Source organism: Calidris pugnax, unplaced genomic scaffold (assembly GCF_001431845.1).
Source record: "Calidris pugnax isolate Ruff unplaced genomic scaffold, ASM143184v1 scaffold42, whole genome shotgun sequence".
In the NCBI taxonomy this organism is placed as follows: domain Eukaryota; kingdom Metazoa; phylum Chordata; class Aves; order Charadriiformes; family Scolopacidae; genus Calidris; species Calidris pugnax.
The window spans coordinates 4,273,687-4,294,040 of record NW_015090920.1 but is presented as its reverse complement, the minus strand read 5'-3'; the positions used below and the strand labels follow the sequence as shown (position 1 = coordinate 4,294,040).

At 37.9% G+C, this 20,354-nt stretch overlaps 1 long non-coding RNA gene across 1 annotated transcript in view; it reads right to left on the bottom strand.

The window, feature by feature from the left end:
- Nucleotides 1–659: 659 nt before the first annotated feature.
- Nucleotides 660–20,354, bottom strand: part of LOC106892592 — a 55,451-nt gene continuing 35,756 nt past the window's right edge. Inside the window, exons 2-3 of the long non-coding RNA XR_001412891.1 lie at nt 1,805–1,878; nt 660–1,426 (exon numbers count right to left, since the gene is read on the bottom strand). This is a non-coding gene — a long non-coding RNA (uncharacterized LOC106892592). The remainder of the gene's footprint in view (nt 1,427–1,804; nt 1,879–20,354) is intronic.

Here is a 20,354-nt window from a genome sequence, read left to right as displayed (position 1 = left end):
ACATGTCAACCAGTTACTGAAATTGCAATCCTGAAGAAAACCAGTGAATTGAGTTATTACTATGGCAAAAGCTATTGCTTGCTCAAAGACTGTCATAAAAACTGATTACAGGTCTAATGGACCTTGCTTCAAACTCTGGATCTGGAAACCTCCGTTCAAAGAAAGGAATGGTTGGCTACTGGTATTCAGAAAGCTTTGCTTACGTAGTTGGAAAGAACAGGGCTTCTAATACATGAAATTAGGAAAGATTGGATCAATTTTCCTAATTTAAATTCAAAGGTTCCAAATCCTGCTTTTACATATATTTTGCAGAGTGATAACCACCATCTTCTTTCTTCTATCTCTTCTTTGGGCCAAACACCCTTCGAGGACTGTGAAGACCACAGGAGTCAGACTGCTGTGGGTCACGTAGGGACTGTGAAGAGCTTCATCAGCTCAAAATGACAATTCATGTGACAATTCTCCACACACACTCCAAAATCAGTGCTTCTGAGTATTTATCAAAAGATTCCAGGCAGAATTTTAGTTTACTCGATTGTGTGAATGAACACAGGTTTTGTTAAAAGGGGAATTTCAGGTTCAATTTTGAAAATGTGACATACAGCTATTCTACCAGATGTACTGTTTTGTTAAAAGGGGAATTTCAGGTTCAATTTTGAAACTGTGACATATAGGTATTCTACCAGATGTACTTTCATTGTTAAATATAGTTGTTTCAGCTGTGCCTATAGATTGATGTTGCACTTGAGACAGTCAATGGCATTTCAACCGCTTCGATTGTGCAGGCTGTCAGCAGTTTCATGAGTGTGCTCAACCAGATTTTAAACAAACTTGGTTGTGTTTTGGGTCCAAACTACATAGAGTAGATCCAAATTGCACCATATTGTGCCACCCAGGCTGGATCTATTGAACTGCACCTCTTAAGCATAGGGGCTAAAATCACTGATAGCCCTAAGAATAAGGCATCAAGCTTGTGGTTTATTTTTTCTGAAAAGGACAGTAATCTGGGATTTAAACAAAACTCTCCAGACACATTTAAAACCTGATCCTACAAGGTATCAAGCATCTTGGATTCCTATTCAGTAGGCACAGAGGATGTTTAATATCTTAACAGGAGGATAGTGACACTTTAGAGGACTATAAGCATTAAGGGCACAAAGTACAAACTTCCTACTCTGTATTACTCTTTTTCTTTTGTATTTATTTCAATGACACCAGTTATTTTTGATAAGAACATGTAATACATAGTGAAGCCACGCTTCAGTCGTAAGAGAACTTAGAGCTCTTAGATATTTATACTGCAACATTGTGCTCCCATTTAAATGACAAAATTCCTACCGAAATTCCAACTTTGTTGCATGAGTCTTCAAGGCTCTTCCTGTAGTCATTGTGCTAATCAGCTTCTCCGTAAGTAAGCAGGCATCCTCTATAATGAAAAACAGCAAATAAAAAAATAACGAATGTTTTAAGTTTATATACACACTCTGATATCTACATGTTTTATATTTGGGTTCAGCATCTGGTTAATAGATTTGTTTATGTCTCAAAGGCTTATTTCTGTAAATGAAAAGCAATTACATGATCAAAGGCAATTAAATTCTCAAACTGGGAAAACGAGTGAAAAATCTGAAGGAAGTGTGAATTTGCTCATTTATGAGCAGGAAAGATATTGATATTTGGACAAATTGAAACAGAGATGATGTGCAATTGCCTGTAAAAATCAGGTTAAATTTTGATACCAATGACATTTTGCAAAAATCAGCATATTGGTATAAAGACAACGGATTTAGAGCAAATACTGTACCAGAAAGGATCTAGAACTGGTATCTTTGGAAGAGGCTCACAGAGGCTTTGAAGGACTTGTTTCTTTATCAAGTTCTGTTATTTTAAAAAAAAAAAAAGGGGTGCATTAGTGCTTTAGACTTACAACATGCTTCATAGTAAATAAGCCTAAGGACTTGTTTCTTTATCAAGTTCTGTTATTTAAAAAAAAAAAGAAAAGGTGCATTAGTGCTTTAGACTTACAACATACTTCATAGTAAATAAGCCTAGAAGAATGTTTATTTGAAAAACATGTAATACATTAAGAAATCACAAGAGAAGGCAATTTAAGACAACACAGAAGTGAGCCACCTCTCAGTGGGGTTGTCCTAATGGGATGTGATCAAAGGGGCAGGTGGCTGGAAGGCAATGGCTTAACCCCACAGCTTTTGGCAGCCACAGGCTTCCTCTGCTCCCACGACCTGTGATGCTCAGCCTTGTTCTTTCCTTGCTCCATTTCCACACCAAACTCCCACCTCCTCGCTGCACTTTCCCTCTGCTCCCAGTGACTCTCCAGCAACACACCTCCCTCTGCCTCGTTACGACCACACCGTCCCGGGGGGATTGTTTCCTATTTTGGGAACTACTGATCTGGTTCACCTCCTCAAATGAAGAAAGTGCACATATATCTAGTCGATCCCTGACATCTATTTGTCAAATCTATTCTCAAAGGCTTCTGATGAAGGCTGTTTCACAACATCCCTAATCTCTCTGTTCCAGTGCTTCACAATCTTATAGATCAGTTTCTTCCCTAATACTTAAGATAAATATTTATTGCAAATTAAGCTTTTTTTTTTTTTTTCTTGTTCTATCTTCGGTGGTGTTCTGGTTTCAGCAGGGACGGAGTTAATTTTCTTTCAGGTGGTTGCTGTGTTTTCAGATTTGTCGTGAAAGGAATGTCAATAATGCATATTGTTTCAATTGTTGCTAGGCAATGTTTATACTATTCAAGGACTTTTCTTCAGCTTCCCACAGAAGCTGAGAAGGAGCACAGAGAGAACAATGGAACGGCCAATGGAATATTCGGTACCACGGCAGGTAGACATGAAGAGCAAAGGAACACCATTCTCTTTTATAATAGCTCCTCATAGCTTGAGAGACTATTTTCCTTCCTCTAATATTCTCTTTTTGAGACTAAGAAAGTGCAGTCTCTTCAACATTTGAAAGGAGCTCATGTCTTCTGACCTCTGTATAATCCTTGGCTGGATCCTCCTCAATTTGTCACTACCCCTTTGCGCTGTGATGCCTAAAACTGGACTCTGTGTCTTTCAGTCACAGCAATACCAATGGTGCTTATATGGCATCCTAATTTAATTCATGCCTAAAATAAAGACATTAATCCAGCTCTGGTGGGGATGAAAAATAATGTTTAAAGCAGTGTCTCTGCTGGTGCAATGTTTGGAAGAGATGCAAACTACTGGAGCACTCAAGACTCAATAAAATTTATGTTTTTTCGTATTATAGACTTTTTTAAAGTATAATTCCTAACTAGGACTTCATCCATAGCTGTATGCCAGTAAGAGTAGGATAAGTAAATCTACAAAGAATATCTGAGAATTACTGTAAGTTATAACATGAAATCTCATTTTGTACGAGGGCAATGTTAGTGCACGTTTGTGCTTCATTCAGTATTTAACAATATAGTTATTCCAAGTAACATTTTCTGAAACTGGGCCTAAAGTACATCAATGGAAATTCCTCTACTAGCAGATCCTGTCTAAACAAAAAAAATCTAATTAAACCTAATTAAATACAAGGGGCTCTGCTCATGGCTCCAGAGTCTGTAACTTCTCAGTTTGGCTTAAGAACTCAACCACCATGAAGCAGCTGAGAGCCTCAGGCAATTCAGGAGTGCTAAGGAGTCTGAACTCTGTTATCCCACCCCAGATTTACTCCAGTGTAGCATTATTACTCTCTCCAGTGGAAGCTTATTGCTGAAAAAGCAGTGCAAGACAGGTGGGTGACTCAAGCCCAAAATGTAGCTAAGTATTTCACAGAATCACATGGTCTTCATGGTTGGAAGGGACCTTTGAGATCACCGAGTCCAACCACAAAAAAACTCAAAACCCCCACAAACAGACACAAACCAACAATCTCAGGCACTAGAGCATTCCCTGAAGTGCCATGTCTACACATTTCTTCAATACCTCCAGGGATGGTGACTCCACCACCTCCCTGGGCAGGCCCTTCCGGTGCCTGACCACCCTCTCAGCAAAGTCATTCTTCCCAAGATCTCATCTAAACCTCCCCTGCCCCAACTTCAGACCATTTCCTCTGCTCCTGGCATTCCCTTGGGAGAAGAAGCCAACCCCCACCTCTCTACACCCTCCTGTCAGGGAGCTGGAGAGGGCAAGGAGGTCTCCCCTCAGCCTCCTCTTCTCCAAACTCAACATGCCCATTTATAGTAACATACTCCTCTTCTCCAAACTAAACATGCCCATTTATAGTAACATATGAATTTGCAAGTAAATAAACATAAAAGCGTGTCTCTGTCAGCAAAGTACCTTACATAGGGTGACACATACAAAAGTGTTGGGGATGTGTACATGACAGATGAGGAATTATAGCATAAATTGCTTTTCTCATGCACCTTTTGGCCTTTTGCCTTTACACGTGGACACCGAGCTATTATTGTCTGATTAACGGTTCTGCCCTCCCAGCAAATATGAGGCGTATCAAGGATAACTGATGGAATACTGAGCCATAAATGTTTTCTTGGCATTTGTTTGGCCTGTGCTATTTGGGAACAATAAAAGCATCTCATATTCATAATGATAATACATATATACCACCACAGATCACACCATCAAGAATTCTCCTTCTATATTATTGCGTTGCACAAAATGCAGAGATAAACATTAATATATATTAATAGTATGTAAATATAATTAATCATAATATGATGCTCCTGACATATTATCACTGCTGTTGATAAAATATAATTAAAATTGTCTGGTCGAATTTTCAGTGCAGCTAGAATTGACATCTCTGTTCTTGTTGTTTACATGTGTCTATCTAAAGATCGTTACACTTTGAAAAATCTCATTATTTCATTATGTTCCTGAGAGAAAGCTAATCGGAGCTGCTAGTCTGTATATAAGCAATATAATTAGTGAAAAGTCATACAAAAGAATGAAAGCTGCACCTACAAAGACTGAAGCTAAAATGATCACTATCTCCAGAGGGGACAGGAATTTTAGGCAAAAGATTATAAAAAAAATGAAACGGGCAACACCTGAGCTTGCATGCCCATACAGTGGGAAAGCATTCAAACCCAAGTTTTGCATTTTTCAGAGACTATTGGACTTTAAAGAACTCCACTGAAAAGCTCCACAAACTGACGAAGAATCATAAGAGGACTGTTGTTTTGGGGAGCTGAAACTGCTTTGAAAAAACAGAAAAGCAATATTTTGAGGAGATGACAAAAGCATGAATGAGAACAGCATGTAGAAAGTGACCCCAAAGCCATTTTTCACTGTCTCTGCCAATGAAAGAATGAAGTAGGATATACTGAAAGTAGCAGGTGGTGGCCTTGGAGACAAAGGAAAGGTTTCTTTGTGCATTGCCAACTCATCCTTGGAACTCCCTGCTGCAGGATGCTGAGGATGCCCTAATTTTCTACGGGCTCAAGAACTGACAAGGTAAACAAATGGGAGAAAAGTTGGTACCCTCTCCTACTCTACCACTACAGCTAACTTGCATGGCATAAGTGGCATAAAATCCTGTAATACAACACCCCAAACAAAAGATAAGTGGCATAAAATCCTGTAATACAACACTAATACAACACCTCAAACAAAAGACAGCAACAGTGTTTTTACATGTTTTCATATGTATTTAAGTACACATCTGCAAACAAGACCAATACTTGCACCTGCTGTCAATGTGAGCAAAATCTTACTATATTGTACATACAAAAGTAGCAATATAAGGCAATGCAGTGTTTTTATTACCTCTCTTTTCCATCAATACAATTAATTCCATGTACTCAGGCTCACTGTTAACCAATACGGTACTTTTGTCCCAAAAGGCAGAGAGAAAGCAAGACTATTTCACCATATTCTTTATACTCTCCCCATGATTTGGCAGGATTGTATCAAGTTGGCATAATGCAGCTGATGACATATAACCCATTATTGTAATTTAAAAATTACTTGCATTTTTAAAGGTCATGCAGCTGTTTTCAGTTATATAATCTGTAGAATGATGTAATGGAGCAGGAATAAAGCTACAGCAGCAAATAATATGACTGTCAACAACAGACACGTCCCACACTTGAAGATCTTCCTACTTCTTTTCTGTCTTGATAAATGAAAATTAATGCGATGCTTTTTTAAAAGCAGATTGGGCCTACATGTTTAGCCACGTATCCTGACTAGGTTCACTTTGGAATAGAGGCAGTTGTACTTGGAGGTTTTATGAATATAAAGATTAATGAATTTGTACAATTTGGGCATGCAAAGCATTTTTATCAGGCATATTCCATTTAGAATAAGCAGTAAACCATATATAAGGGCTGTGTCAAAGTTTACTGAATAGGGCCCTTGGTAGCTAATGTAACATTTCTCCAACAAATCAAAGGTATTGTTCTATGCTCACATGAATATACAGTAGCCATTACCTTAAATTTAAAACTCACTGTGAGCAGCATACACACTGTGGGGATATGAAGGCCATATTGTATCAGTGTAGTCTGCAGAGATTTTCTTCATATGGCTTTGCCTGGTTGAAATATATGTTGCAGTTGAAAGCTAAAGGGATTATTTTTGAATAGTCATCACAAAGGTTGATTATATTCGTATATCATTTAGCTGGACCCTGCAGGCTATTATTCCATTAGCTGTGCTGGCCCTGCACTGTCAAAAAGTTGATCATATAATGTAAAAAGGTTACATGCTCTGTTAAGGTATGTGAAGTAACTTGAAACAGTAATCTTTTAAGAGCACTACAGCTTTGTACTTGAAGGTAGATTGCATTTAAAATAAATACCCACAAAATGGAATAAATACAATAAATCTACCTCTGATTCCTATTTTTCCTACTTTGAATAGGTCATATATAATTTGAGTAAGTTAATTGTACCAGGTAAGATATTGGCTACAGAGTATTTTTTCAATCTCAAAATACAAAGAACTATACCTCAAAATAGCTGCGTCTTTACGCGAAACGCTTTACTGAAATTATGTTTCTGGTGAGAAAGATTTGCTGATTATGTTTCCCTTGCACATACAAACACACACACATTTTCTTTCAGTGCTTAATAAAATGGATCTTCAGACGGTTCCATTACGGGGATGCCTTAATATTATTTTATGCTAAAACATGGACAGCGCATTAGATTGAAAGCATCTTACTGTTCCACGAGGCAGAGTAATCATGGACTATCCCTGGATAGCAAATGCTCCCGTTGGGGAAACAATACCAACAACACACAGGCTAATGAATCACAGGAGTTATTAATCACGGGCATTTGTAAGAGCCACATATAATAGAGATGAACTCTCCAGATTAGAAAGGTTAGAAGGTGGGACGGAGAAAAGGACAGGAGATGATCCGATTGCATTTTAGAATAAGTTAATGGGCCAGCATTTGCTTCAGTACAATTGTGCCCAGGCTTGTTTCCGTCTCTCTAAGCAGGCAGAAACAGAGAAACAATTTAGTCAGCTCGGTTCACTTAGCTTTCAGATCCTTGTAGGACAATTTGGCAAAAATAAATAAATAAAGGCACGCATACAAGACCCTTAGGGCTTATGGTCTAGTTAGAAATGAGACAGTGCTGCTTTTATTAGACAAAGTTGTTTAATTTAGGTTGTAAAAGAGAGAGTTGGTTCTCTTTCCAGTATACCGTATATATTATTCAGGGGAATGAATGAATCTTTATGAGTACAAATGGGAGCTTTTAATGAAGCAAGCATTTGAGCAGGTAGGTTTCTCTGAATAAAGGCTTCACAGATGGGTAAGTTTATGAATGAGAAACAGAATTTATTTTATATGCTTTAAAGAAGCCTACTCAGACTATGACACAATAAGGAAAATGCAAGGTTTTTCTGGTTTGATGAGAAAACCTAATGAGAATATGAATTTTTCCCTGCCTAATAACTTCCATTGTTTGCTTATTCATATCCAGCAGTCCTCAGACAAGTTAATCTTCCTCTCTCACACAGTTTGGGCACGTGCCAGACATTTATACAACAATGGAAATATCTCTTGATCTTACATTTTTCAGTTCTGTTCATTGTGCAACTTATACACTACTCTATGACAATATAATATAGCAATACCTTTTGCACAAACCCATTTGTTGAGTATCAACTTTAAATAATAGCTCTATTACTTAGCTCTCATTGTTGACTGTAGGTAGAAAAAAGGGACTTTCTCAAGGCCAAAATATGACATGGTGTTTTTTGTGTGTCTGGAAGTTAAGAGATACAGCACAAAAATTCTACACAGAAAAACCAGCTTTGAAAAACAGTCATCAAGAAGACCACTTCAAACATGAAGAAACCTAAACAAAAACCAGCCAGTTTTTAGTTTATAGTTTTACCTTTACTATCAACAAATTTTACATGAAATCCAAACTATTAGTTTAACGTTTCAATACAGCATCTCATCTCTGGCTCTACTCCAACCCAAGGTAGGGAGAAATTAAGGGAACAATTTTTCAAATTCAGTACCTGAAAACTCTCTCAGTCAAAGGCAAAGTTTTCCAGCAACGCTAAACAGGTGGAGCATCTGCCCAGCTGCTTAATCAAGGTTTCCACAGTGCAAAGAAGCCCCAGAAGGCCCAGAGAAGGGTTTCCTTTCCTTCACCTCCCACCGAGCTGCAGAATAAACATCACAATTGGAACCTACTTGCTCTCTCCTAAAGACAGGACAAGCTCCAGGGAAACTTCCCAAGACAGCAAAGTTCTGAGCTGCTCGCTTTTGTGGTAGAAGCCAAACTCACCCTCGGCTACCCTGAGGAGCTGGGTGAGGAGAGAACATACAAGCAGTATAAAAACACTTCCATGACCTCTCTCTCTGCTGAGAACCATGAGCCACTACTAAAGATTGAGCCCAAAAGCAATTTAAGAATCCTTATGAAAGGAAACCCTTATATTGCTCACAGGAGTGGTATTTTACAGTCCTGGAGAACTTTTGCCAGAATTTTAAAAGATATTCCTATAGACTTTCACCAAAAAATGTCTATATCTTAATGATATATGCACAGAAGTTTTTAACACACATCTTTAAAATTATGAATGCAATCTAACCTAATTGCAAAGTGCAAAGAAGCAGTAGCAGGACTGATGTTTCAGGCAACATAATGACCATAAAAGAAGCAGCACATTTGTTCCAAATTTGTGCACAGAATTATCATCACTACATTCATTTTAAAGCAAAGAAAGGTATACCAGGTGAGGTGCTCAGTAAATAATTAAAATACAGTAGATGTGAAATACAGATTTCAGGCATAGTGATGATTCTAAAGCCAATTCATGCCCAGTATAGTACACTGAAAAATTCTTGCTGTCCTCCCCCAAATCACCACAGTCCTTATCCTGTAAAAACTTTAAATACTCTGCTTGACAACCTACTTTATGCACTTACAAAGCAACTTCCTTGCATGGCTACACATAAAGCCTCATACCTTATCCTCTACTCATATAGACATACTGTACTAAGCCTGTTAAGTATTTGTTATAAAGGCCCCATTGAAAACTGCAAGACAGGAGAGCAGGACAGCTGAAAACGACAGTTTGTAAATATCATCTTCTACCTATTGAGCAAAATATGTCACTGAGCAGAGCAACTCAGTATTTAAATCACTGCTAGGGTGTGATATTTATTTCTGAATATGCAGCTTGATGTGAAACTATTAGTTTAACGTTTCAATACAGCATCTCATCTCTGGCTCTACTCCAACCCAAGGTAGGGAGAAATTAAGGGAACAATTTTTCAAATTCAGTACCTGAAAACTCTCTCAGTCAAAGGCAAAGTTTTCCAGCAACGCTAAACAGGTGGAGCATCTGCCCAGCTGCTTAATCAAGGTTTCCACAGTGCAAAGAAGCCCCAGAAGGCCCAGAGAAGGGTTTCCTTTCCTTCACCTCCCACCGAGCTGCAGAATAAACATCACAATTGGAACCTACTTGCTCTCTCCTAAAGACAGGACAAGCTCCAGGGAAACTTCCCAAGACAGCAAAGTTCTGAGCTGCTCGCTTTTGTGGTAGAAGCCAAACTCACCCTCGGCTACCCTGAGGAGCTGGGTGAGGAGAGAACATACAAGCAGTATAAAAACACTTCCATGACCTCTCTCTCTGCTGAGAACCATGAGCCACTACTAAAGATTGAGCCCAAAAGCAATTTAAGAATCCTTATGAAAGGAAACCCTTATATTGCTCACAGGAGTGGTATTTTACAGTCCTGGAGAACTTTTGCCAGAATTTTAAAAGATATTCCTATAGACTTTCACCAAAAAATGTCTATATCTTAATGATATATGCACAGAAGCTTTTAACACACATCTTTAAAATTATGAATGCCATCTAACCTAATTGCAAAGGGCAAAGAAGCAGTAGCTGGACTGATGTTTCAGGCAACATAATGACCATAAAAGAAGCAGCACATTTGTTCCAAATTTGTGCGCAGAATTATCATCAATACGTTCATTTTAAAGCAAAGAAAGATATAGCAGGTGAGGTGCTCAGTAAATAATTAAAATACAGTAGATGTGAAATACAGATTTCAGGCATAGTGATGATTCTAAAGCCAATTCATGCCCAGTATAGTACACTGAAAAATTCTTGCTGCGCTCCCCCAAATCACCACAGTCCTTATCCTGTAAAAACTTTAAATACTCTGCTTGACAGCCTACTTTATGCACTTACAATGCAACTTTCTTGCATGGCTACACATAAAACCACATACCTTATCCTCTACTCATATAGACATACTGTATTAAGTCTGTTAAGTATTTGTTATAAAGGCCCCATTGAAAACTGCAAGACAGGAGAGCAGGACAGCTGAAAACGACAGTTTGTAAATATCATCTTCTACCTATTGAGCAAAATATGTCACTGAGCAGAGCAACTCAGTATTTAAATCACTGCTAGGGTGTGATATTTATTTCTGAATATGCAGCTTGATGTGCCTTCAAAGGATCTGGCTGGCAGAGAGTGTTCAGCACCCCTTTCTCTGAAATTCAGGTCCCTCAAAGGTGTCTATACCAGGTGAGGTGCTCAGTAAATAATTAAAATACAGTAGATGTGAAATACAGATTTCAGGCATAGTGATGATTCTAAAGCCAATTCATGCCCAGTATAGTACACTGAAAAATTCTTGCTGTCCTCCCCCAAATCACCACAGTCCTTATCCTGTAAAAACTTTAAATACTCTGCTTGACAACCTACTTTATGCACTTACAAAGCAACTTCCTTGCATGGCTACACATAAAGCCTCATACCTTATCCTCTACTCATATAGACATACTGTATTAAGTCTGTTAAGTATTTGTTATAAAGGCCCCATTGAAAACTGCAAGACAGGAGAGCAGGACAGCTGAAAACGACAGTTTGTAAATATCATCTTCTACCTATTGAGCAAAATATGTCACTGAGCAGAGCAACTCAGTATTTAAATCACTGCTAGGGTGTGATATTTATTTCTGAATATGCAGCTTGATGTGCCTTCAAAGGATCTGGCTGGCAGAGAGTGTTCAGCACCCCTTTCTCTGAAATTCAGGTCCCTCAAAGGTGTCCCAAAGGGATGGAAAGCTGGAAAGCTCAGATTACTCAAACACTTCCTCTTGCTTAATTATGCCATTAGCATAGTGAGTTTCAAATATACCATCTAACTGCTCTGATTAGAAATATCTCTGATTTTAGTTGTTTTTGCTTTTATCTCTGCATTTTCACATGAGTGCCCTATGTAATTTTGTTGAGAGTTTCTTGTTCTGTGGATCTTCATGTTCTGGTTTGGCTCTGCTGTCTTCTGGACTCTGAAGGCTTACCTACTCTTCTATAATTATATGTAAGAGTACTTCTTCATGGCTGAGACTTCTTTATTTCAGCATCTCCAGTGACTACTCTGCCTGGTGGCTCACAAACTGCTCATCAACTGAGGCTTCAATAAAGTAGGGGTTTTTGCCTGGGAAACTGCCTTCCAAGAGCTTAGCCAAAGGTATCTTCTGGGTACAGAAAGTGAAGCCAGTGAAGCAGAGAAAATCCAGCAATGCATCTGCTACAAAAAAATAAGGATACCAGGGAGATTTTTTTTCTCCTTATCTGACTTCAGTTTCACATCTTCTAATGCATCTCAGGCATGAGTGCATCCTCTCTGGCTAAGGAGATGTAGGGGAAGCATCTGGAAGATTATTTTCTTTAAAAAGAAGACAGAGAATCCCCTACGGAAGTATCAGTTTTCTTGTGACTGAGGTTTTCTGGGGAGAACATCATTCTCTGTAGCAGCTAAAGTCCTCCTCTAAGATTGATGCAAAGTGCTCCTACTTCTCTCTTAAAAAAACAAAAAAACCAAAAACAAACCAAAAAATCAGCTGCTGGACATTAAGGTCCAGGTTTTTGAAGGGTCTTCACCTTCTTCTCTTCTCCTTCTCTTCACCAGGCATTGGGAACAATACTTTTCTTGGTCAAAGCGACACTGAGTGTTGGGTTTCTCCCTCTTACTTTTTGGATTTATGGCCATGTTCTTTCAGACAACATGGGACAACTTGAAAGGCCACTACTTGTATTCTTCCATCTTTACAGATAAGTAGAGAACTCCAGTTTTCAGGCCAGCCATCCGCTTCTTTTGATGAGAAATAGATTCACATGAAAAAAAGATTACACTGAAAAATGGAAATGGATTTTCTGTTTTATTAGCAGTCAGCATAAGACTTGTGAGCTGCTTTAGAAAGTTATAGAACTACAGAGATTTTTAAGAACATGCCAGTAGAAGCTAGAATTTAAAAATAAATGCTCTGGCTAGTGTGGGTCCAATCCTCAAGTGATGCAACCAAAGCAGCCTCACTGCAGTCATCATGGTCATGTCAGCTTTGCCAAATTGCTTCAAAACAGGTCTTTTTAGAAAAAAAATTAAGTAATTTTAAATTCACTTTGAATTATGCCATACCAATCACAGTGTTTTTCTCTAGGAATAGCAGAGCTTAGAAACCATCCACCAGTTCAGTTACAGCTGCTGCCAGTTTGAAATGCCTTCCTAAAATGTGGTAAATCACATCAAGTCTCCAGCTGAGAAAAAAGCAAAAAATTCTTCCCTGGGGCACAAATCTGAGGCTAAAATGTGGTAAATCACATCAAGTCTCCAGCAAAAAATTCTTCCCTGGGGCACAAGTCTGAGAAGGATTCTGGCAGATTTTTTTTTTTTTTTAAATTTTTTTTTCACAATCCAGGAAACCTGGTTTGAAATAAACATAGGTTTGAAAATACCACAATTTCCCCAAATTCACAAACTCAACGTGGAAGTTAAAATGATTTCAGCTACCTGAATCTGATACAGATCTTGGAAGTGCCACCATCCCCTTCATGGGAGGAAGTGAGAGTCTCTTTGGAAGCTGGATAAATTCCAAGCATTAGGTAGAAAACTCTGGGTAACAGCAATTTGATAGTTTAGATAGATGAATCTTTGGTGCTTTGATAGGAAAGCAAATCTTCCTGATAAAAACAATAAACGTGCAGCTTTCCCCTTAAAATCCATGCTGAAATCTGTATGTTCAGATCAAATCACATTCCAACTTCATGACAAAGCTCACAAGCTATAATAGACAAAATTCCTTGCGAAAACTCTAGGTAACAGAAATTTGATAGTTCAGATAGATGAATCTTTGGTGCTTTGATAGGAAAGCAAACCTTCCTGATAAAAACAATAAACATGCAGCTTTCCCCTTAAAATCCATGCTAGAATCTGTATGTTCTGATCAAATCACATTCCAACCTCATGACAAAGCTCACAAGCTATAACAGACAAAATTCCTTGGTATAAATTAGAATAAGACACACGGAGGTTTAAGAGTCTTTAAGCAAAGCCTTGTTCCAGCAGAAGGAATATTTTACAGGCACAAATCTTGAAGATTTCTTCCAACTGCAGCGCCCTAGCTTGATCCTGGCATCCAAACTCATTTATTAGGCATAAATCTAGAAACTGTACTGTGGCTCCTTCTGGGTTCTGTTTAGACTGTACCTATTATATTACAGAATCACAGAATCTTCTAGGTTGGAAGGGACCTTAAAGATCATCTTTGTCCAACCGTCAACCTAACTGACAAAAATAGACACCCACACAACAAACAAGAAGCATCACCATCACTAAACCAGACCTCCCAGCACTACATCAACCTGTCTTTTGAACACCAGGCTAAGAAGAAGCTATTAGGAACCATCTAAGAAGAATATTTGCGATATGAAAGAATAAACGTGTCGACCTTTTGCTGAGGCTTTATTTTGAGCTGAATGTTGGTTTGTGGTGAACCTGACAGGCTGTGCTAGAGCAGTGCCAGGCCATGGCACTCAGTGACACCAACAACTGTACCCTTTACACGTACCTTCAGTGATCACAGGGACTCAGCGTGCACGACGGGAGCACGGTGGGCCACGTGCGAGGCAGTGGGCTAACAGCAACTTGGAAAGGTTTACTTGCCCGACTGCAAATCTCTCCGGTGAACTGCTTGCTGGGGCTCTATTTAATTCTTAATCTTTGCTTCTCTGTTTAATTCCTAGCTGCTCGAGAGACCTGTTGTAACACAGCAGTTAAAAAAATATTCACATGTACCGCCGGGCCTCCCCAAAGAGCACTAACTTGACACGTAGGCCATGACAGCTGGGCTTGGGCTACTAAGAAATCTAATCCAGGGTTTCCATCATCTCAGTTGTTGCCTTTCTTTCATTAGAGTTTGACTCAGCCCCTAATGGATTCAGCTTTATAAAATCAGAAAAAGAGGAAAAGAAAGCAATTTATTCATGTTTCACTAGAGCTCACAGAAGACATGAAATTTCTCTAAAAATGCAAATTATTTTGTGCCACACAAGTGAGACTGGGCAGCTAAAGCTCTTAGAGGAAGGCTCTTTCCCAGTGCTAATGTTTTTATACCCAGTGATTGAATAAATCGATACTTTTATTATCACATCTCTTTTACCCTTCCTTTTTCTTCAGGAGGATGTATCCAAAGGTACCAAAGCACCCTTTTTAACTCTAAGAAAATTGATTATGCATGTTAATTTTGTTTTTAATCCCAGACATATCAAAATAAACACCATAGACATGCGTAGCAGAAATCAATATCTCTTAAGCATCAAGTTGGTAAAAACAAGGATTTAGTAAGAATCCAAGATGTAAAAGACTAATGTACAAACTAAGCCCTTATTTATGTAATGTGCCTTTATACAAGCTCAATATAAACCTGCAAGAAACTATTTCAGAAAAGCAGAAATGGTTTACTTGCACTGCATCAAAAATGACCCCATAAGACCTCCTTTACTGAGATAGCCCAGATATTTAATGTGAACATATGTTTTTAAAGGATTTCTTGTCTCGTGTCCAGTCATTCTTGTTAATTCATGGGACAGCATACTGCAGATGTGCTCTTTTTTACGTTACATAAAGCAAAAATTACATTTAACAAGTGTAAGGTTGGTCATAAAAAATAAATAAAAGTAGACTCTTAAAAGCTGGGAAATCACAAAGTGAAGCTATCAGTCATTCTTATTGAGAAGGGTGAGGACAATGTGAAATAAAACTTGCACATCTACGAACAGACGTTCCTAAAATGCCAGCACTCGGCTGTTATTTCACATTCTCTATAGGTTGCTTTTATCGGCCCAATATTTCTTCCTTTAGGGTAAGTTGCAATGCACATTTTCACTGGATGCCCTTTCTAGTCACTGACTTCAATTTTAATAGTAATTAAACTAAATATTTTGAACTTAGCTACAAGTCTGTGTATTTGAAAGACAGAAAACCAAGTCAGTGTTAGTTTTTCTGTGTTCTGCTTCTGGGTAAGACCTTTAACTACATGTTTGTTCCAACAGTATTATTCTTCACTAATGGAATTGTTTAATATGCAAATAAAATAACTTTCACAATGATTAGTTCTTTAATACTAATCCAAATCTAAATACCAATTTGTAAACCTTATCGATATGTACACTAATCATACTATTATTACTGGTATTTAATTCTGTATGGTTGTACTCCTTCCTGAGTGCAGATGAGATAAGCAATAACTCTTCAAAAAGAACAGTCTCTTCTATTTTTTTACTGACACTAAAGATCTTCATCCTGCACACATCGTTTGTAGCCAAGTACTATTCTCCCCCCAAACCTCTTTGTAAATTGGCATAAGATGGCATATTCAAAGACTTACTACAAGGAATTTTCAATTAGAAGCTACTCTTAGAGATTTGGTACAGAATAAACTCAAGCCAAGACACGGAACCGAAATGGCTCGTGAGGGAGTGAGGTCAGATTTCCTTCTATCAACACACAGAGGACAGACAGAAAACTTGTTCCTTTGGACCACTCATCACCGTTTGACGCTACCAAAAATCGCTGTCTCACCTCAACAGGATGGATGGAGTCCACAATAAGTCAACTTGAACACAGTTTGAATCCTTCCCAAAAGCGGGCACTTCTACAGTAACCAAATCCCAGCATGAGCCCTCCTACTTGGAAAGCTCCATAAGGATAAAGTCTATCTTTAGTTCTTTGTAACACCTGGGTACAGCCACGAAAGGGAAAGAGCAGATCAGACAGTACCAAAGGCCAGCAGCACGCAAGCGACTCGCACAGACCAAGAGACTTTGGTTTGAAGCACAAGTGAATGTCCCATTTTGATGTGTTTATGTCATCGATAACGCTGCCTGATTCAGACCAGAACAACTACATCCACGGAGGCACGTCTGCACATTACCCAAAACACTTCTGAGTTTGGGTCAGTCTGTCTTAGGATTCATTGTTCCAGATGTCTAAGTGAAATTCGGGAAGAGGAATCATTCCCTGGTTTTCCAGAACATTGTTAGTTTAGAGATTGCTAAGCAAACTCACCTATATTAAAAGTATAGACCTCTCAAATACATATATATAATCTTTTTGATATATTTACATTCACATTATTGTTTGTAAAGGCAAAAAAGCTTCACAATTAATAATTATATGAAAAGGCACATATAGTATGAAATTGGTTTTCCTATTTTATAGGAATAACGTGTCACAGAGAGCAATATTTACAACTCAGTTCCCTGGGACCTTTTAAGTAATGGTGTAACAAAACAGAGTATTTCATTGTAACTTACTCTGAAGTTTAATTACACACACACAAAGGATTTACAAAAAATAAAAGACTACAACTACTGGCATTTTAAAAGTAGTTTTAGCAGAGAAGCCTGAATTATGAAATGTGAGAGATTTATTTTGAAGAGTTCTAAATCTGTTTATGGACAACTATATACTAAGGAAATATCTATTCACTGAAAGCAAGGATAAACACACAACTTAGTGTGAACTGCATCACTGCGCCAAATTAGTGGTTCAGGTCTGGAATGAATCCTGACTTTGTCAAACTTCACAAGTCTCTTCATTAACCACTGGGGGGATTGGTACCAAATGGCTGCAATTTTAATAATCTGAACTGTATTCTTCTATAAATGGCAACTGAAATCCAGTGATTCTAATGAAACATTTTTTGTACAGCTAGATATTTTCTGTAAAATGTTAGGTCAAGGTTTTTGTTTTTACCTCACACTCAAGTCACCAAGGGAATTAAAAATCTTAAAACTATTTGCATTCCATCTCTCCCCAACTACTAAGATTATGGTTCTACCTCACTTCTGAAGTAGTTATATTAAAAAAAAAAAAAAAGAGGAGGGGGGAATGCACACAAATTAAAACACACTAACTTAGATCCTCAATAGTCTTAAAACAGACCATATGGAACTATCTTGAATATAAGGGAGCTATGAAGGGAATTATAAGCTGCTATCCCGAAACTGAAACACTGAATCAGGCACCAAGGAGTGCCTGAGAATATAATTTTTTCAGCTCTTCAGCTTACAAGCTTGAATTGATACCCTCTGAATTTTTAGGCTCCTAGTCCAACCGTAGCATTCACACAATATAAACTTGTTCACTGAAGTATTAAGCCTTACCTTAACAGAAATCGCTAATGCTTTATTTTTAGGGTTTCTTCAAAACTTCACTACTTTTAGTTCCTGACCTAAACTTACCAATGAGTGAGTTAATAAAAAATAGTCTGTTCCTTTGTCAACATCACCCTTTAATTTAAAAGGTATTCTAACTTGGTGTTTATTCACCTGTGTGTGCGTATGCAGCCTGCTCACTATGGTGGGATTTGGAACATGCACTAAGTATTTCATTGTGTGTGGAGCTTACACCAGGAAGCTTAAAAAGATATCTGTCTTTTTTTTTTTTTGAAATACTGCATTATGAAGTTACTTAACTAACTTGAAAGCAGAGAGTCCTTATTTGCAGACAAGGCCTTAATACAAAAAAGGTTTTATATATAATATAAGGTATATAGGTATTTAATACACAAGAAAGTGCTATTTGCTCAAGAGGTTTAAAGGACACGTACATAGGTATTGCTTAAATCAGCCTCAATATGAGAATAACATGAAGTGCTAACCAGGATATTTATTTAAAAGAAGAATGTTCCATGGGAGGTGAGACCAGTAAAAATCTGACTTCCATACTAGGCAAATTAGCCTCAACTCTAATAAAGGATGTAACGACAGATAAGTGAATTACAATGTTATAATGAGGAAAAGAAATCAAGATAGCTTTTGTAGAAGTCTCATGAGATTATTGTTCTTTTGAGGAATGCATGAGGATCTGGATGAAAATTACCTGGTTGATTAGATTCCCAGAACGCTTCAGATATCGCCTCTGGATTAATAACTAGTTAAAGGTAGGAAATAAAGGTAAGAATAGATGAATTGATTTTCACTATGAAGTCAGATCAGTAGTGAATTCAACAGGGATCTAAGGCAGAATTTGTACAGTTAAATGTTTAAAAAAAAGAACACAAAACGTTAGTAAACAGCAAAGTGACAGAATCTACTGATACAAAATTACACAGGGTAATCAAAATCAAAACTGTAAAGAACATTAAAAAATATTTGTGACTGGGCAATAAAGCATCCAATACAATTCAGCCTTGATAAATGTAAATTAATGCACATGTGGAAAAGTCTTTTATGCACAGAGAGACTGTCAGCTTCAGCTTGATAGAAAGATGACTGATGGCGAGGTATAAAGAGATTTATGTATTTTCATGAGCGCCACGAAGAAACAGAGTGAGAAATGATAACTCACTATTTCTCATGGAGCAGAAGTTGAGGGGCAACAACTGAAACTGCAAAACAACGGGCTAAGGACAGATCCAAGGAAGCTGTTTTTTAGCTGTGAAATTCAATAAGGTGTTTTGGCTGCCAAAGTTATGCAACAGGTAGAAATACACCAGACAAGTTCATGGACAAGTACGGGAAAGCCTATTAAATAGAGCGGGATCTACATTCAACATCTTCTTCAGAAAGTCCCTAACTTGTAGGCTGCTGAAGATGTGGAGAAAATACCAGACAGAAGTATTGCTTCCAAATTTCCTATTCTTATATTTTTTCCTAATCTATTAGCCACTGCTAGACAGATACCAGGCTAGAAAGACCTTAGATCTGGTTTGGTCCAGTCATTTTTTTCATATATCATATTTTTCATATTTCATATATCATATTTTTCATATATCATGCTACTGTTAGAAAAGTGTGTTCTCTTATTGTGGAGAAGTTTTAAGATAAAACACCTACACAGGAACTCTTCTAATTGTTCGCTGTGAGAAATCAGGCTTAATTTACCTCTGCTATACACTATCCCAGGGTTTGCATCACTCTCTAAATTTCCTGTTTTGGGCCACTAAAACTCATTCTATTGTACTTGACATTTTCTGAATGTTAACACCTATTTGGCTTCCATTCAAAAGCTACTAATTAATGATGGTTTGTGAGCGCTGATCTTCCCAATGACTATTCAATCAAATGACTATTTTTGTTTGCAAAAATAACACTGATTCTACCTGTGGTGCTGATGTAAAGGCATCCTGTTTCCGTGTTTTTCTACAGTTTTTATCAACAACAGAGCGTAATAGCATTGTCATGGAAAGACTGGGCATTAAACTATTATCTTAAAGATAACAGTTTAGTTTACCCAAGAGCTAGATCCCTTCCTCTATATACTGAAACCGGGAGCACACTGCTAGTTACTACAATTTCCAACCCAAGCACTGATATTTAAAAACAGAAGCACCATTTCCTAGAGCGAGTGGAGTTTACAGGCTGGTCTTCAGCTTGCAGATCATCTGCAGCAGCCCTGTGGGAGGATAGTTTTTATAAATAAAATATTTGTGAACAGCAGTAGTCACAGCATTATTACAAAGTCCAAAAAAAGATATCAAAGGCCACTGTTGCATGTGTTGAGCAACAAGTCTGCTTTTTTTTTTTTTTCCCTGAACAGTTGTATAGTTCTACACCATGCCC